This window comes from Petaurus breviceps, unplaced genomic scaffold, assembly GCF_028583685.1.
Source record: "Petaurus breviceps papuanus isolate PSGF00001 unplaced genomic scaffold, PetGlider_PUasm1.0 77, whole genome shotgun sequence".
NCBI classification, from domain to species: domain Eukaryota; kingdom Metazoa; phylum Chordata; class Mammalia; order Diprotodontia; family Petauridae; genus Petaurus; species Petaurus breviceps.
This window is the reverse complement of record NW_027186492.1, coordinates 3,651,230-3,667,720: the sequence shown is the minus strand read 5'-3', so window position 1 is coordinate 3,667,720 and position 16,491 is coordinate 3,651,230. Positions and strand designations below refer to the sequence as shown.

The following is a 16,491-nucleotide window of genomic DNA, read 5'->3' as shown; positions in this document are numbered from 1 at the left end:
TCTTTCTTTCTTTCTTTCTTTCTTTCTTTCTTTCTTTCTTTCTTTCTCCCTTCCTTCCTTTCTCCCTTCCTTCCTTTCTTTCTCTTCCTTCCTTCTTTCCTTTCAGCAATTGGGCTTAAGTGACTTTCCCAGGGTCACACAACTAGTCAGTGTTTGAGGGCAGATTTTAACTCAGGTCCTCCTTACTTTAGGGCTCTACTCATTGCACCACCTAGCTGCCCCAGTGACCATTCTTCAAGATCATGCACAGGGTCCTTAAATTTAATATTCAGACTCTGGGACCCTTCCTCTCTGACATTCCACTGGGCCCCAGGTTTTCCTAATGGCCTTTTCCTGGAATCCTTCACCTTAATCCCTCCTCTATGTTTTGTCATTCATGGCTCTTCTGACTTGAATCATAGCTCTTACTTTCCACCTTTCCTGCAGCTCTAGGCTTAAAACCCCTCAGTCCCTCGTTCTAGCCATCACTCCATCCTCTCATCCAAATCTGGGAGGCTTCCCAAACTGCTGCCACTTTTCATTTTTCTTTTTTCTTTATTTCTTTTTTTTCTCTTTTTGGAGGGCAATTGGGATTAAGTGACCTGCCCAAAGTCACATGGCTAGTAAGTGTGTCAAGTGTCTGAGGCCAGATTTGAACTCAGGTCCTCCTGACTCCAGGGTCAGTGCTCTGTTCACTGTACCACCTAGCTGACCCCACCTTTCATTTTTCTGCTGTTGAATGTCCTACCCCTGAACCTGACCTCAGGCAAAGACCCTAACTTCTCCTAATCCTCCCTACCCCCAACATCTGATCTCAGTGGCTAGCAGGCTTGAAACAAGCAAGAAACAAGGAATGGGGACCTCCCCTACTCCCTGCCTCCCTTGCTGGTATAACTGGTCCCTGCCTCCCTTGCTGGTATGACTGGTGCCTTCCCCAGTGGAGGAATGATTCAGCCCTTCCTTATTCCAACCTGGTCTGTCTCAGTCCAACCTCCCTCAGAATGTCTACTCTAAACCAGAAAGTTCTAGGCATTTCAATGCTCTCCTACAATGATGGATATGTGGAGAGGAAAGCAACAGAAATGATGATGTTGGAAAATAGACCTACGTAGAAATCTGAAAGAATGGAGGATGGTACCCTGCTTGCCTGGAGATTGAGAACATTTAAAAACAGTATTCAAGTATGTGAAGGGTTATCATAAGGAGAGGATGATGACCAGATGTTGCCTACCTAAGTCAGAATAGAAGGAAATGGACTTCAACGAGGGCAGGAAGGATTTAGGTTAGACATGAGAAAGAACTTCCTGTAATAGAATGTGTCTATCCTAAGTAACATATCCATTCATCTGAACTGAACTCCATTGGGTGATAGGGATTGCAGATTTCTCCCTTGCAAAGCAGCTCATTTGCAATTTGATATGTGACAGCAAAGAGCTCCAGGAACCAAGGAGCTTCCTTCTAGGATAGGAGGAAGTTATGGAAGAGTAGTATATTCCCTCCCTAGTGCTGCAGTCAATGAGAGTATTGACAGGGCTTGGGTTTCTTCAAGTAAGACATTTCAGAATAAAGAAATAATAGTAATAGCTAATATCTATCTAGTGTTTTCCAGTTCATCAAGTACTTTGCATAATATCTCATCTCATCTGTATAACAGGTCAACAAGGAAGGTATTTTTATTTCTAATTTGTAGACTTGGGGAGTTAGGTGACTTATCCAAGGTCACATAACTAGGTACAGTGCCTTTATTAACTGGTTAGAGCCAGGGTTTGAATCCATATTTTCTGACTCCAGATGCCATTTTCTTTATGTTACTGTTCCTCTTGAGGAGTCTAGGGCTAGGGCTCTAGATGAGCTCCTCTGAGCCTAGAAGTCATTGGGTTTGAGGATTTAGTGAGTCTGAATCCTGACCACTCCCTGCCCCTCTATCCTAAACCTCCATGTACATAAGGTTATATTGGGCTACTCAGCCATTTGTTTGCTAGAGCAAGGACAGAAAGGACCCTTGGTCTCTTGGTCTCCTGCCTGAATTGTCTTCTTCTTTAAAGTCTGGGCCCTTAATGCTAAACATGTCAGAAAGACCCTCTTAAGGGGCAGCTAGGTGGCACAGTGAATAGAGCACCAGTCCTGGGGTCAGGAGGACCTGAGTTCAAATGTGACCTCACACACTTGACACACTTACTAGCCATGTGACCTTGGGCAAGTCACTTAATCCAAGTTGCCCTGCCCTCCCCCCTCCAAAAAAAAGAGGAAAAAAAAAGGAAAAGACCCTCTTAGTTCCCCTAAAATACATATATCCAGAGGGTGAGATAACCACTCATTTTTTGCTCCCTTTTGTCCTCCAGAAGTAGGACTTTCTTGAATAGATGGTATTTCATGCCTCAATTGAGTGGATTTTTCTAACCCCAAATTATTAATAAATTAATAATAATTTACTAAATGCCTACTATGTGCTGGGCACAATACTACTAGGTCAGATCCTAGGGATACAAAGACACAAATGAAACCTCAAAGAGCTACATTCTGTAGGAAGAGACAATGTGTAGACATATAAATATGTACAAAATAGATAGCTGAGTGGATAGAGTACTCAGCTTAGAGACAGAAAGATTTGAGTTTGAATCCTGCCCCAGACACTTACTAGCTGTGTGACCCTGGGCAAGTTACTTAACCAAGATTGCTTTCAAAACAGCAGCAACACTAGCAGTTGAGGGGAGGAGATGAAAGCAGGAAAGACTTCTTCATGTGGATGGAACTTAAAAGAAACTAGGGAACCTAAGAGATGGGGGTGAAGGAGGACAATGCTTCGGGGCTGGGAAGTGAATGGGTGCAAAAATGGGAAATGGTATATTGTATGGAAAAAAGGAAAAAAGAAGGCCAGATTGTTTAGATTGTAGAGGGCATGAAGTGGGGATAACAAGGATGGAAAGACAGGTTAAGGCAAGATTGAGCAGGGCTTAAAACGCCAAAGTAATCTGTATCTGATGCTAGCATAATCAGTAGGGATACTTCCTTGTTGCTTACCTCTTTCAACTCTAGAGCCTGATCTGGCTTCATCCCTACTCTTCAAGCTACCACAGGATTTACCTTAATAAATGGGAGGGGTGGCTAGGTGGTGTAGTGAATAGAGCATTGGCCATGGAGTCAAGAGAACCTGAGTTCAAATCTGGTCTCAGATACTTAGCACTTACTAACCCTATAACCTTGGGCAAGTCACTTAACCCCAATTTCCCTGCCTTTCCCCCTCCAAAAAGCAAGAGAGAAAGAGAGAGAAAGGTAGATTAGATGTGGGAGAGAAGAAGGAAGGGAGGGAGGGAAAGAAAAAGGGAGGAAAGGAGCAGAGAAGGAAGGAATGAAGGAAAAGAAGGAAGGAAGAATATATGCATCTGTTAAAGCTTGTGCCAAGCACTGTAACAAGTGTTTTACAAATAATCCTTACAATAATCCAGGGAGGTAGGTGCTGCTATTATCCTCATTTTACAGATGAGGTGACTGAGGCAAACAGAGGTTAAGTGACTTGCCCCCCAGTCACATAGCTAGTTAGTGCCTGAGGCTGGATTTGGAATCCAGTGGCTGGAGCAAAAGTCAGGAAGACTCATCTTCCTGAGTTCAAATCTAACCTCAGAAACTTAGTAACTGTAACTCTAGGTAAGTCATTCAACCCTGATTGCCTCATCTGTAAAATAAATGGCCTGGAAAAGGAAATGGCAAACCACTCCAGTATCTTTGCCTAGAAAACTCAAAATGGCGAAAGAAGAGTCAACAGGACTGAAATGACTAAACAACAAAACAATTTCCTCACTCCAGGCCCAGAGATCTATCCACTGGGTCACCTTAATGCCTCTAGATGTCTTAAAAACATTTCATTAATGTGCAATGTGTTTGTACAAATGTGGCAAACAGAGTATTCCAATCTGTCAACCAAGAATTACTGACTGAAAATCTGCTTGTATGTCTGGCATTGTAAGGGGATAAAAAGAAATTGGTTGTGGGTCCTACCCTCGATCAGCTTATACTCTAGTTAGGGAGATAAGACATGATGAAACCAGAGAACAATTAAGTACTAAACTGTGTGCTACAAGACTGTCAAGTGCACTAGTATTTCTGAGAAGGGAGGGATCCATGTAGTTCATAATTGCCAGAGAAGGTTTGGAAAAAGTAGGGCTGAAGCTGGGCCTTGAAGGATTACTATGGCTGAAATAAGTAGAGAGGAGATGGGAGGGTATGCCTGGTCAAAGGTTGAGAGAAATTATGAGCAAAGGATAGGAAGCAAAAATGTATGTGGCATATATTTGGGATGATGAAGAGACAGGCCTAGCTGGAACAGAGGATATGTAATAGGGAATCATTCTTACTTGTTGTCCGTCCTTCATTCTTAGAGAGGATGTCTTGACTTGAAAGTGAATTGAATTTAAATAAGGCAAAGGTGTGCAAAGTCATCAGCTTCACTCTCTCCTCCATAGTCATCAGAGTCTAATGGCAAGGCATAGGTCAAGATGATTGGTGATAACCCGGGATGCTGTGGGAGACCTCAAATTTTGAAGCTAAGGTCTTTCCCAGGTCTCAGTTTGTCTGAAGCAATGCCATTCTGTGATTAAAGGCTTTGTAAGAATTGAGCCAAAAGATGGCCTATTTTGCCTTCACAAAAGAATCAATGTGGGAAGGGAAGACCCTCAGAGTTTCTGGCTAAAACAGAAACAATGGCTATTTGCACTCATGAATCATGAAAAAATAATGTTGGACAGACAGAATGGGTCCAAATTATGAAGGACTTTGATGCTAGGCAGAGGAGTTTGGATTTGGTTAAAGGGAGCCATTGTAGCTTCTTGAGTAAGGGAGGGAGCAAAGAGAGCATGATGGGAAATGAGAGCATGACAAGATAGGATAGTTGCTAATAAAATCAACCTTTTCCAATTATATTTTCCTTTGAGAATTTGATTGATATGCCATTCAGTGTATGTGTATATATACATATACATATGTGTATACACACATATACATGTACACACATGCACACATATACACACATACATATATTTTTATATATTTAGTATTGCCATTGTTTCATTATCTATGGTGCCTTTAAGCATAATGTAGTTTCCTTGCTTATCTCTCTTAACTATGTCTATTTTTATTGTTGCCTTGCCTGAGATCATATTTGCCTCCCCTGCTTCTGTTTTAGGAAAACTAGCCAGCAGTGGTATGCAAGATGGATGGGAGGAAGGAGAGGCTAGACTCAGGAAGGCATATTTCTGGGTTTGAGTGGGAGTGGTGTCACAGAAGATCTCATTTAGCCCTAGAAAAGATCTCTGAGGTCCATCTAGTCCCACTCCCTTATTTTACACATGAAGAACTGAGGGCCAGAGAGATAAAGTGATTTTCCCTAAGGCACAGAGGTGCTGAGCTGAGATTTGAACTTGGAACCTCTGATTCTGAAGTCAGCATTCTTTAAGGGCACTTGTTTATGTTCACGAGTGTAATCTTCATGTTTGTATCCTATCTCTGTGATATATGATGGATGTCAATTCCCAGAGAATCTCTAGGGCAGGGACTTCTGGAATCTCTGCAGTCAAGTCCCCCATCACTTTATCCTGCCCCTCCCTCCATTTCCCTGACAGCTTGCTATGGCTCTGTGGACCATGTGCATAGTCAAGAATAGCAGAGGGCTTCCCCAGGGCCTCTCCACTCTTTGCAGTCTGTGCCTCCGTGAGGCTGGCTTGGAGCAAGAGAGGGGTATTTTCTGACAGCTTGAATCACCTTTCCTCCTTCCCCTTCTCCCAGAGCCCGGGGCTTGGGAGCCAGACAACAGCAGCCCAGGACAGTAGCCGAATCCTTCATGCTTATCCTGTTGTGACCTTCCCACTTTCACATGCTTATGCTGCCCAAGTTCTGGTCCAGTCCTAGGTGGCAGACCTGGGCTTGGGTTGTTGCCAAAGGAGACTGATCTGCGATCTGATTTTTTTTAAGGTTTTCAAAGCTTTTGACAAACATTATGTCATTTAATCTTCACAACTAGGGAAGGTAAATGCTTTTGTTGTTCAATCATTTCAGTTGTGTCCAACTCTTCATGACCTCATTTGGTTTTTTTTGTTTTTTGCCTTTTGAAGGGCAATTGGGGTTAAGTAACTTGCCCAAGGTTACATGGCTAGTTTGTGTGTGTGTGTATGTGTGGGTGTGGGTGTGTGAATTCAGGTCTTCCTGACTCCAGGCCTTGCACTCTATTCATTGCACCACCTAGCTGTGCAATAGATATTAATTATTATACCTATTTTATACTTAAGGAACACACAGTTCTCCTTCCCTCTTCTTCCTCCTTCTTCTTCTTTCTTCTTCTTCTCCTCCTCCTCCTCTTCCTCCTCTCTCTCTCCACACACACACACACACACCCACCCACCCATATTCCACACCCATAGAGAGGTACATTTTCTGGAGCTAAGATTGATCACTATAACTATACAGAGGGGATCTCAAAAACCTTCGTAATTTTAAACTTTAAAGCTGAAAATGGAATGAAGCCTTTTGGGACACACTGTATAAGGTTCCAATTTGTTTTATACCCTAGTTATATTCCGGTCACCTCCTTTGTATAGAGGAGTAGACTGAGCACCAGAGAGATGAAGTCATAGATTTAGAGTTGGAAAGGATCTTAAAAGTCATTTCCTCCAAATCCCACATTTTACAGATGAGGAAACTGAGGTCCAGGGAGGACACATAGCTAATTAGTGGCCAAACTAGGATTAGAACCAGAATCCAGGTCTCCTGATTTCTAATTCTTCTTCTCTCTGATTGCCCCCTTGGGCCTGAGTCTGATGATGCCCCCCAGTACACAGTCTTCCCTGGTGTGGCCCATTAGTACCCATATACAGGGCTGTACAAGACTGATTCCTAAAAGAATAAGACAATTATGCCATGTTGTGATAGAATGAATGAAGAAGAGAAATGTGGGCTTGAGAAAGGCTCTCTTCCCCTAGGCCCTGCCCTCCCTAGCCTCATGCACCAGGCTCCAGCTAGCTCTGACTCGGTCCAGAGACTGGCAGCCAACCCTGATCTAGCCCAACAAGGTGTCGCTAGGTGGGGACAACCTCGACATAGGAAGAATGCTTGGACAACCCAGCTGGTCCAGGGGAGGGGCACGGGCAGAGAGAGAGAGAAATGTCCCAGAGATCTCTTGGTGCCTCCCTCAGCATCACCCAGAAGGGCCAAGTTCAGGTCAATGTAGCTCTTCCGCCTGCCCCCACCTGCCCCTCCCAAAACTGAGGTCATAGTTCTCTTGACTTCCATGACAGCTCACTCTCTCTCCCTTCTCCCCTCCTCCCTGCTGAGCTCATGGCCTACTGGCTGCCCGGCTGGGTTGGGGCATTGTTGTTCTACCCCCCCCCTTCCCTCCCCTCAGCTCAATGAGCTATTTGTTGGCATGTCCGGGCCGGGCAGGCAAGGGGCCGAGCATGGCGGGGCCGCCCGCACACAATGGGGATTCCGTCCATTCTGAGCTGGCTGCGGGAACAGCTAGCTCTCACTTGTCTGGCGGGGCCCAAGTCAGAGCTCAATTCCCACCATTTAACAGGAGCCGGAACACTAGGAGGAAGGCCCTGTCATAAGGACAACAATGTCGTCACCCACAGCCAAGGGGGTGGGGGAGGGTGCTCCGTTATCAGCCTCCTGCTAACCCAGGGTCTCCCCGGAACCAGGAGGGCTGCCTTAGATGCAGAGGTTCCAGGACAGGGGAGTCAGGCTTGTAGGGGGAATGGGAGGGGAGGATTGGCACTGGGGCATCTATCTGATCTGATGAGGAGATGCAAGGGGAGGCAGATCCCAGAATGCATACAGTAGCTGGCAGTTCACCATTCTGTTAGACCAACCACTCCACCTATTTATTTGTTAGGGTCTGACCTAATCATGGAAACTTAGGCCCACTGGTGTTGCATTTATTTGGGTGGCTCAGGCCTGAAGCAGCTCCCTTCCTTTACCCAGGAAGATCCTCTAGCATACCTCTTTGGAAGGCTAAGTTGCTTGACTCCTCATTACAAAAAGGAGAAACTGAGGCCCAAGACAGCTGTGATGATGGAAAGGGACCATAGGTGGTACATTCCCAGACACATGGAAGGGTTGTGCATTGTGACCAAGAAAAGCAAGACTCAGGTCAGGTGTAGAGAAAGGGACCAGTTTTGGCTTCAGTTACAAGGATCAGGCCTGGGGGACCAGGCTGGGGTCTGGGCACTGCTGAGGAAAAGGACTCTGCTCCCTAGTACCTTTCCTCTTGCCCACCCTGCCCTGCCCTGCACCCCCATCTGAAGGGGTACTAGGCCCACTCAGACAAGTGTTTATTTTCCGGGGGACGTCATGGCGTTTCCTCCTGCTTGGAGCTGTAGTCGTTCTCACAGTCCGGGCACTGATGACATCACCAGCCTTTCCTCCCCAGCCCCTAGACAACCCCCCCACTTCCCCAGAGACACCCCCCCCCCCCGCAGCTGCCCTGGCTATATTGCAACATTCTGCAACTTTGGCTTCCGGATTGGGCACTTCTGAGCATGAAGCATGGGGGGTGGGGGGTGGGTGGCAAGATGGGTTGTGGAGCATCAGGGCTGCAAGGAAGCAGGTTAGCAAACTACCAGACCAGTACTTCCCGCTTGGTTCCCCCGTGCAAGACTTGAAAAGCCACCCCACTACCCAGCTCCTTTCCCCTGAACTGATTCTTAACCTGACACTCAACCCAAGTCTTCTCCCATCGTAACCTCAGTGGGCCCAACTTCCCGCCTAGGCCATGCTCCTAGTGTGGTGCTGGCCCTTTAAGGGTCTCTGGAAGCCTGAACAACAGGAAATCCAAACGGCCTCATTAGGCTGCTAGGGGCTCAGCACAGTAATTAGTGCCCTGAAAACAAAACAAGGAAAAGCAGGTGGTGGCAGTCCCTCCCCAACCCCCTCCCCCCAACACACAGCCTCCCCTGGCGTGGCCCATTAGTACCCACATCCAGGCTGCTAGGATTGGTACGCCCCCCTTTGCTCTTCCCCCACTACCAGCTCACATTCACACAGGGGCCCCAGGGCTTACAAGGCTTCGGGGCCATTGCCCAGGACAAGGGTCAGGAACTGAGCCAGTCTAGAAGCAGGCATCCTAGGCGACTGAGCTCCAATCTCTGGGGAAGGAGATAGAACAGAATGATAACCAGAGGCCCCAAGGAGCTAGGAACTGGGGTTTATATGCCCCTCACAGCTAGACCCCAGGCCAAAGGGAAGCAGGTTTTCTAGCATGGACCCTGCTTTCTAGCTGAGTGAAGGCCTCCATCCTCCAGAGGGGAAAATGAACCATTGGGGAAGGAACAATGAATAAGAAGTCTAGATTGGAGTAGCCTGGGAAGAGTTTTCAGGGCAGAGCATGGGCTCTGAACTCCGAAGATTCCATTTTAATGGAGAGAGAAACTGAGTCTCAAAGAAGGGAAAAGACTGGCCTGTGTGTGTGTTGACTCTCAGCTCCATACTCATCCATCCACAGCGACTCTGAATGACCCAGACTAGCCCTTTGGAGGACTATAGGTGCCCAGCAGTCTTTGACCTAGGTTTACCTAGCAGATTCATGGTCCTGGACCCAGTCCTGATTCCTCACTGTAAACCAGTGCTTCTTGTGGTAGAGGGTGAGGATATTGTGTGATTGTGCCTTGCTCTTTGACCCAGCCCTGGGAACGTAACAATGCACACTAAAAAAAGTCTAGCAGGGAATGGTTGGTGCCAGGGAGGGTGGGGGAGATTTAGCATGAACTCTGGCAGGTGCGATTCCTAAAATACATTTCCTCGTCCAGTCAGCTGTGGCCTAGTCTATCCTCTGCCTTCCCTTCCCTCTTCTCTACAGGATTCTCCAGCGGCCCCCCCCCCCACTTTCCCTTGGTTTCCCTGGAGTCAGCCCCTTGGCATCCTTAGCTATGGCAGATCTTGTTCTTGCTTCCTTTCTTGACAGTGTGTTGTTGGCAGTATGGCATATGCCGTAACTGACTTCATCAATCAACAACATTAAGTGCCTGTGTTGTACCAGGAACTCTGCTGGGCACTTAAGACATTAGTGTTCAAATTTAGTAACAAAGCAAGATGTGAAGCTCTGTGGTAGAAGCTGCCAGGCTTGGGAGAAGACACTTGACCTGGGTGCCTAACTCCTGGCTTATGCCCCTGGAGCCAGACTTAAAGAAACTATCAAGAACATTGCTGGTGATATGGTATGGGGTCACAGAATCATTAGGATCATAGATTTAGAACCGGCAAGAATCTGGAGATGATCTAGTCCAATTTCATTATACAGATGAGGAAACTGAAGCCTGGAGAGGGGATTAAGTGACTTGTCCAGTCATACACAGGTAGGAATCTGGTTTTCTTTAACCATTATACTTTGGGTTTGAGGGAATCACAGATGAATACACTCTCCCATTGTTCATTCTTCTTTAAAAATTTTATTTACCTTTGTAGTTTCAAAGGGTAATAGTAAAAACAAACCAAGTCGAAGCCTTTTTTTTTAAACACATATGGACTCAGTTTAATTCAGTATTTCTTAAGCCCTTACTGTAATATTGGAGATACAGAGAGAGAAAAAAACAACATGTGGACAATGTCTGAAAGTAAGGAATATCAAAGATCCTGGAAGGGTGAGAAAGAAGGGATTTTGGGTGGGAAGAAAAGAACCTGGAGGTGTAACTCCAGAGGTGAGAAGAGAGAGTGCTGGGGACAACACAAGAGACTTGAGATTGTTGGCTTCATTGGGAGGATCGCAGGATGAAGAGAACCTCAGAGACTGCCTAGTCCAACCCTGCTCCCCCTATCCACTCTGGTCCATATACCAATCACCACCACCACCACCACCACCACCACCACCACCACCAGGAAAAATTTTACAGATGAGGAAACTGAGCTGGATAGGGCATTTTGCTTGAAGAACAGGGGGGAAAAGGGTAAGGGAATTTCTGTGGGCAAAATCCAGGGGATGCTGACTCAGAGTTCAGGTGGATTTGAAGGGAGCGATTTTGATCTGAAGCTGAAAGGGGGGGGGGCCAGGGGTTCAAAAATAAAAGTACCTTGCTCCTAAATCAGGCTGAAAACCAAACGAAACCAACAAAAAAAATTTTTTTTCAGCCCTGGGAGGTGAATTTCTTTCATCTTTTCCTGGTCTAATCTTAGTCATGGAGTGACTGAAGTTCTGGGTTTATTGTCAGAAAGATTGAGGTTTGAATCCTGCTTCTAACTGTACAGATCAGTTCATCTCTTTGTGCCTCAGTCTCCTTATTTATAAAATGGCTATAATCATACTCCCTCCTCCTCATGCTAAGAGGCAACATGAAGTGTCGAATAGTGAGTTTCCCTGGGAATCAAGAAGACCTAGGTTTCCAATCATGCTACTGACACATGCTGGCTGTGTAACCCTTCTAAATACCCCAGTCAATTCTCTAAAGATTATAAAGATGTAGCAAAATTGAAAACCACATCAGTAGAGAAGAGTTTCTTTATCTGGGAGTTCCCACTTTCAATGAAACCACAGGTTTAATCCCTATCTCCCCAGAGGGTTGTTGTGAGGTCCATCAATTTGCAAACTTTATAGTGTTAGATAAACGTGAGTTGGTTGGTTTTTTTTTTTATTATCCAGGGTCACACAGGTAGAAATTGGAAGAGACCAGTTAATTTTTTTTTAACCTAAAAAGGAAAGATCATTTTATAGATACATAGTGTTCTCAGAATACAGTCTATCCAGGATGTCAAGAGGGGTCCATGGCACATGACAGTAGGTAAATTGGTCTCAGTTCAGTCGATCTTCTATTAAAAGATAGAATGTCCTTTGTCAGGGAGAGTTTGAATGACGTCCTCTGTCAAACGGGATAGGTAAGAGGTCTAGATCAGGTGGGAGTTCTAGGATAGTTTGGTGTGGGGTGACATCTAGGAAGCTTTGGCCAGGGGTGACCAGGGATCTGCTATCCCACATTTCTGTCCCTGTGGTTTCTGTGGCTATCATGGTCAGTCCACTTGGACTTCCACCTCATTTTTCTCCTCTTGTCCTTCAACAACCAGCTTGGTTCTCATGGCAAAGCAGAAACTGACAAGTTGACACAAAGACCAAGAACCCTTAATTTACTTTGTCTATATATGGTTTGCATCTGTAAATTCCTTCCTCATGCCTTCATTCTTTCAGAAGATTTGTGATTGCATCAATGTGGGTATTCCTACAGATTACAACCTCTCCACACCTAAGTGTTAGAGTCCCATGAGTTATTGGGGCCAAAACAATCATCACATTGGGGCCAGTCATTTAGTGATGAGTACCTCCTTTATGCTAGAGGAGAAAATATTTAGGATATGTGGAAATATGTTGAATATTATTGTACATGTATAGCCTATATCAGATTGTTTGTTATCTTGGGGAAGGGAGAAGGGAGAGAAGGAGGGAGAAAAAATTTGGAACTCAAAATCTTACAAAAATGAATGTTGAGAACTATCTTTACATGTAATTGAAAAAAATACTATTAAGTAGGAAAAAAGAAAATTATTTAGTGTAATTAGACTCAAAGGGGTCTCTTTCTCTCTCTCATATATGAGAGAGAGAGAGAGAGAGAGAGAGAGAGAGAGACTCAAAGGGGTCTATACCCCAGTGGAGGGGGCAAGTCACTTTACCTCTATGTGCCTCAGTTTCCTCATCTGTAAAAAGGAATAATAATACTTATAACACTGGCTTTGGTGTCAGAGGACCTGGGTTCAAATTCTGGCTCTGCCACTTATACCTCATGACCTTAGGCAAATCACTGAATCTTCCTGGCCTCAGTTTCCTCAAAGATAATATATCTCATTTGATCATCACAACCACCATGGGAGGTAGGCACAATTATTATCCCCATTTTATAGATGAGGGAACTGAGGCTCAGAGAGGTTAAGTCACTTGACCAGGGTCACACATCTAGTAAGTATCTAAGGAAAGATTTGAATTCAGGTGACAAAGGTTTGTTCTACATCTAAGTCTGTGATTCTATGACTTTTTTTTATAGCATTGGTAAGCATCAAAAAATATTGCATTGGTAAAGATAGAGATTTAATGAGATTTGGAGTCAGAAGATCTGGGGTCTACCACTTGTTACATGGGTAAGTTCAAACAAGGAATTTCACCTTTTGGGGTGTCAGTTGGTTCCCTTGTAAAATAAGGAGGTTAGACTAAATGACTTCTAAAGTCCCCTCTGGCTCTGAATTTGACAGTAGACTTCAACAAGGTTTCATTAAGCTCCTACTATGTGTCAGTTTCTGTTCTAGCTTCTGAAAATTGAAGACAAAAAAGAAAATAGCTCTTGACCTCAAGATGCTTGTGTTCTTCTCCTTTGAAATCCTGTTATCCTATATCAAGGGATATAGAAAGGTGAGAGCTATTCTTATCAAGCTATTTTAAGAACTTTGGAACATTCTACAATTGGATTTTGTCCCATCCTATCAACCTGGCCCAAGGGAGGATCGGTCCTTCAGGCACCTGAGGAGGAAGGCTGGACACAGGGACAGGGGGATGTGTTCCAGTCCTGAATCATTTCCCGGATGTAGTTCAACAAACCAGGCCAGACTTCAAGGTTTGGGGGGGAGGGGGAAGGGCTTTTTCCCTCCAAGTTCCTCGATCTGTCATCCCTCTACCCTCCCCCACTTCTCTCAGTCCAGCCGGATAGGATGAGTCTCCTCTTTGAGCTCTGTCCACAGCTCTCCCAGGCTGAAGACTTCTCAGCCTCCCTCTCTGGACATTGTTTTCCACCTCAGGAAGTCTCTGATGCCCTGAACTGGATTTTGTTTTCCTTGTTATCAGGACAACTAATATTTTTTCCTGTGTGGAAAAAAAAGAGGAAAAAAAAGATTTTCCCAAGCAGATTACAACTATTGGTGGTAGGAGGGAGGGGGATGGAATATCTGAGGCTCAGTTGTCCTCTCTCCGCCCCTCAAGCTATATGACTACTCTTTTTGAATGAAGGAGATGGCAAAAACAGACTGCTTGAGGTCTCATCACATGTATGATACAGGACGTGATGCCCAACTTTTCAGGCAAATAGGAGAAAGTGAGCCTTGGCCGATCAGAGTCCACACAGACTCTGGGAGCCCTGGTCCCTTTGCTTAGCTTCCCAGGCTGGCCCTTAGTCTAGTCATAGCAGAGTAAAAAAAGTGGGTAGAAGGAACTAAGAATCATTTAGTTCTTAGACCATTTCTAAACGTTTGCAGTATTGGTACTCTAAATGTGAAATCTTTGTTCAATGCCCAACAAGTTGAAATCCCACTAAAGAAACAGAATCCTATCAGTGTTAACATTCTCATTATAAATGAAACCAAAAGATACAAGGAAGCTTCAGCTAAATGAAAGGGCAGCTCACTAGTTCTCCTTGGAAAGACCAGTAAAAGAGTTGGTTTTATCAACTGCCCAAAGGCAAGAAGAAACATTGTTCTATGGGACATGTGGATAAATATTTTCAGACAGACCACCAGGAAAATAATTTCAGCTTATTCATTGATACCTGTTGTAGAAGATGAGAAGGTAAAGAAATTTTACAAATAACTCCAATTTATATTGACATTAATACTCAACAATTCCAATGTAATGGTAAGAATAGGGTAGAATTGGGGAAATATGGTAGAAAAAATTGTTTGAGATTAAGAAGAAAGAAAAAAAAGGATTCCAAGGGCTTTAGACTACACAGAAGCCTCATAGGGACATATCATGAATTCAATGACATCTCTCTGAAAAGGATTCCAGATCTAAACATCCAGCCCTTACCTCTATCCTAAGTTATAATAATGCATCACCCACTGCCTTTCTGACAGGCTGAGCTGAATGTCTCATAGACATCTTCAACTTGACATCTCCAAAACAAAATTTGTTATCTCCAACTCCATCTTCCACTCAGCTGCCAAGGTGATTTTTCTTTTTTCTTCTTTTTTTTTTTTGGAGAGGGGAAAGTAGGGCAATTGGGGTTAAGTGACTTGCCCAAGGTCACATGGCTAGTTTTGTGTTAAGTGTCTGAGACTGGATCTGAACTCAGATCTTCCTGAGTCCAGGGCCGCCACTCTATTCACTGCACCACTTAGCAGCCCACAAGGTGATTTTTCTAAAGCAAAAATCTGACCACGGGAGTGGCTAGGTGGTGCAGTGAATAGAGCACCAGCCCTGGAGTCAGTAGGACCTGAGTTCAAATCTGATCTCAGACTCAACACAAAAACTAGCCATGTGACCTTGGGCAAGTCACTTAACCCCAATTGCCCTTCCAAAAAAAATGCAAAAAAAAAATCTGACCATTGTCATTCTTCCCACCCCCAACTGATAAATTCCACTGGCTCCCTATTAACTCTAGGATAAAATTAATGCCTTTATTTGGCAGCTCTTCACAAGCTGACCCCTTCCTACCTTGATCTTCCTGATCTTTTTTCAACCCTATGAACTCTATGATCCAGCAACATTGATCTACTTCCAGTTCCTCAAACAACACTCCACTTCCTGACTCTGTACTGCCTTCTGCCCTGGCTGTCCCCCATCCTTGGGATGCTTTGCACCCTCACATCTACCTCCTTGGCTTCCTTCAAGACTCAGCTCAACTCCCACCTTCTGCATCAGGGGGGACTTTCCTAGTTTTCCCCAGGTGCCTTTCCTTTTCAGATTGCCTTCCATATACTCTGCATATGTCTTGCATATACCTAATTATCTGCAGATTCCTCCATTAGAATGTAAGCCTCAGGGGCAACTAGGTGGCACAGTGAATAGAGCACCGTCCCTGGAGTCAGGAGGACCTGAGTTCAAATCCAGCCTCAGACACTTAACACTTACTAGATGTGTAACCCCAATTGCCCTGCCTTCCACCCTCCAAAAAGACCCCAAAAATAAAATAAAAAGACAGTTTAAAAAATAGACATTTTTTTAAAAAAAAGAATGTAAGTCTCTTGACAGCAGGAAATGTTTTTCCCTTCTCAGCATCATCCTCAGTGCTTACCATAGGGTCTTTCATTTCTCTAGAAACTCACCAGAGTTTCTCTACCACCATCATCCTTTTAGCTTGTTTTTATGGCTTATCTTCCTCCACTAGACTGTCAGCTCCTTGAGGGCAGGGACTGTCTTTCTTTCTACTTGTATTTGCATTCCCAAAGATACACAGTGCCTTGTAGCAGTTATTAAATGCTTTTGACTGCACTTGACTTAACTTTCTACATAATGTTTAACAGATGCTGAATAAATGCTTTCTTCAAGAAGGCAGTCAAGAAGTACTGGACGAGGACATGAGCAGCAAATAATGTCACAAAAATCAAGTTGACTATATTTTAATAGTAAACTACTGGTCACTTATTCGGTAGTCATTTCCAAATCAGATCTATGTAATCAGACCATCAACTTGTTAGAGCAAAGATAAAAATTCATACAAAATTGGTGAAAACATAAAAATGAGAAGATGAATTTTGTACTTATAACAAGTCACACAAGAAAAATTTAAACAAGCTACTGATGGAGGGGAGAGAGAGAGAGAGAGAGAGAGAGAGAGAGAGAGAGAGAGA

The 16,491-nt window shown here is 44.4% G+C and overlaps 1 long non-coding RNA gene across 2 annotated transcripts in view; it reads left to right on the top strand.

Moving 5' to 3' along the window:
- The first annotated feature begins 9,789 nt into the window (after positions 1–9,789).
- The window catches only part of LOC138175300 (uncharacterized), a 9,567-nt gene continuing 2,865 nt past the window's right edge, over positions 9,790–16,491 (top strand). The window contains exons 1-4 of one of the 2 annotated variants that reach the window (XR_011171965.1): positions 9,790–10,316; positions 12,981–13,074; positions 13,228–13,342; positions 14,776–14,866. This is a non-coding gene — a long non-coding RNA (uncharacterized lncRNA). The remainder of the gene's footprint in view (positions 10,317–12,980; positions 13,075–13,227; positions 13,343–14,775; positions 14,867–16,491) is intronic. The other variant, XR_011171966.1, reaches the window with a different exon arrangement.